The sequence below is a fragment of the Etheostoma cragini genome, chromosome 5, assembly GCF_013103735.1.
Source record: "Etheostoma cragini isolate CJK2018 chromosome 5, CSU_Ecrag_1.0, whole genome shotgun sequence".
Taxonomy (NCBI): domain Eukaryota; kingdom Metazoa; phylum Chordata; class Actinopteri; order Perciformes; family Percidae; genus Etheostoma; species Etheostoma cragini.
In genome coordinates this window covers 609,486-612,925 of record NC_048411.1, presented here as the reverse complement: position 1 = coordinate 612,925, position 3,440 = coordinate 609,486, and positions in this window count along the sequence as shown.

Below are 3,440 nucleotides of genomic sequence, written 5' to 3'. Positions count from 1 at the left end.
CCCCCCCCCCCCCCCCCCCCCCGTGTACAGTGAGCTGAGAGAGATGTACTGTAGAATATCAAAATGATCCCAAGGTTGAAGAGGTACTCAGCCATCAGCACTCCTTCCTAATGTTGCATGATCCTCTGCCAGTGAACCGTACATCTTCGATATGATCATTCTTGTACCAGTGCGTCATTTTGGTCGGCCATTTTGGGACTTTTACAGACCCTCATAGTGTGGAACAATAATGCTTTCTTTGAGAACAAAAAAACAAACACAGTATGTCTGGTGTTATGGTTCGAGGGTTGTACAGACTCCGTGGCTGCGTTTCAACATGTTTACTTTTTCTGTGCCTCTTCACCTTTTGGATAAGCCAAAGTAGACTGCAATTGGTTTTTGTTCTTGTTGAAATACTTCAGTTCATTTTTATTTGATTCCAGATCAATATTTAAGTCTCGGCAGTCCGTCCACTTTGCTCCTCTGAGCTGATGTCTGCAACATTTCTGTATATTTTATCTGCAGCTAAATTTTCCCTCAAGCAAAACAGCTTGAGGCTAATGGACTTCCTGTTCACTTCCTGTTTATTCGCCAGTAGTAATCTCCTGAGCCCAAATCTTTATCCCCTCACTTACAGAGGCGGAGCAATGTACCAAAACTTTAACCTTTATTTAATTTGTCAGCCCCTGAAAACCAAATATGTATCTGTTGATTTGAAGCAGATCAGTGATAGAATGTGCCCACTTTATATTATTACATCCCCTGAAGCAGATAGCTAAAACATATTAGCTTTTTACACTAGTGCTTGGTTATGTCTTAATATATTTCCATATTACAATTAGGTTTTTTTATTTAATATAACATGTTGCAAAAACAAAAAAGATAAAGGAATACCGGTCCAAAGCTTGACAAAAAAGCATGTGTAATGTACTTTATGTGCATTCTTCAGTTCTCAAGCTCAAAATATTTTCTCTCACACAAGGCTTTAAGTTCTGCTGTGTTCTCCCATTATTATTTGTATTATTCTATTATCATCCTAATGTCATTTTGTCCCATTTTGCCTGTCTGTTGATGATCTTTTATGTTTGTTTTTAAACTGTGTTAAGTAACTTATTTCACTTGTACAAACCTGTTGATATTTATTATCATTGTACATATGTCCTTGTTTTTTATATGTGTATGTGTATACACAAATAAAAATAGAGATACACTTGAGGTGTGTGATTTTGTTTGTTAAAAAAGAAGTCCACTACTTTTACACCTAAAGGTCAGTTCCCTAGTGAAAGGAAGGGCTCAGCCTATGGAGAAGCTTTATCACGTCTGAGACAATAACGCTGCTGATGTCACAGTGATGTCATCAGAGTTATCTCGGCCTGGGCTCGGAGGCTTGGAGACTGTAAGTTTACACCAGAAGGCTTCTATTATAAACTGAGGGCATAGAGTGGGCCATTGGTCTAACAAAGATACGCTATGGGGGTGCATTTTGGGTAATGTAGGATGCAGTGTTTCAGTTTCAGTGTTCAGTCGTATAAAGGTGAGGATATTTCTGCCTCTGCTGCTTTCATTTTGACCATTCATTTTTAAATCTGTCTCCTACGAGTGCCCAAATTCTATGGAAGAGCAACACTAAACAGCTGAAGTACTCCTTAACATATTTAGGAAGCGACATGTAGCATTGGACAGTATTTATATATTTTAAGTTAAGTAATCTGAACCAATGATTCCTTGGGTACTTATTTACCTCAAGGGTTATTCACACAGTTATGTTGGGGAGCATAAATATCAATATATCCACATAGTCGCAATCAGGAGGAAAATAAACACAAGTAGGATTACAAACTGGTAACATAATACCAACTGAACTACCAGCTACTGACTCCATTTATTCAATTCAAATGTATTAATTGCCATATGATACAAAAGCAGTTCAGATGGCTTTGCATAATTACAAAATGAAACAGCAAAACATGTTCTTGTCTGACACATCACACAGCTGGAGATAGAAGGGGTGTCGATGAAGAGGTAGCCTAGCTAACTGAGCTAATTACCTCTTTACTGATGAAGATGACAATGTTGAGTCAGTTATTCTGTAGAATGGTTGGAAATACATTTACTTTGACAAAATTAAGGCCTTGAAGAATATTCAGCAAGTTCTGAAAATCCTGTGTATAAACACAATGAACCAAAACCACACATTTTGGGACTATAGAGGAGGATGAGAATAGCTAATAGAAATGTGGATTATATCAGAACCTTTTATTTATGTTTCTTGGTTTTCCAAAACTCCATGTATTATTGTGTTGGTCATTATTTTTCCCTCAAAATAATGTGATCAGCATTTCCTTTTGGACAGGAACTCCTCTACACACAGGCTTACTTCACCTCTGAATGTCTAGAGGAGTTTCATTTCCCCAGCCTGTGCTGCACAAGAACAACAACAGTCGAGTTCCCAACGACTTGCACGGCCGTGCCTGGTGTCAACAGAAGAAGCCACACGCTTCATGCGGTCGACAGTCCCAGCTGTGGAAAAGGCTCACAGATGCATCTGATCACAGTGTACTCAGCTGCACCACAGACTCCACCCTAACCCTCACAAAAGAAGAGTCTCTGTGTGTGTGTTTGTGACTGGTGTGTGTGGGTAAGCTTTACTGAGCTTTTCAAGACTACCAGCCACCAGCCATCACCCACCAGTTTTGGGCTTATTGATTTTTGAATATAATAATATGCCAGAAAAGTGTCAATTGATTTTCTTAAAGTGCCATTTTGGTTTATGCTGGAGGTGTATTCACTTTTTTTATTCCACAACCTTACCATTAAAAACAATAAGCAAAGCATTTAAAGATACACAAACGTCAATGTTCCACTGCTCTGGATTCTCCAAACCCACATCTCTACTATATGTGTGCAATTGAATAAGTACAAGACAGTGTGTTACCATAGACTGTGTATATATCTATGCAATCTATTTGTGTTACACTATTCTGTGTAACCTTCAACAGGAACATATTGATAGCTACCTGTCTGGCTGACAGATTGGGGGAGTTTTAACTTTGATCATCAGATCAGGTATGAACCAACAGACTGACAGAGGGACGTGTCCTCCAGCTGTTTGGTTCCTAGACAGCCAACAGCAGATGGGGCCCTACAGTCAAGGGAGTAAGTTACTAGTCCAGCTGGATAAGGCCTACTTGAAGTTACTTTTTTTACCTCAAAGCATGAAAATTATTCATTTTGATGCTTTTTTCCTAACCTGCATCTGGGCTATGGATCAGTGTTTGCTCAATTTCAATTGATATTAATGTGAAACACGATTTTATAATCTGTCAATGCTGCTTTGGCTTTGGATGTCACGTGATATCTCGTTTGGCATTTCTATTGGCCAATTCATATTAAACGAGTACCGGTCGAAGAAGTTAGTTCCTCCAAACGATCCAGCTTCTAAGTTAGAATCGACTTTTGTT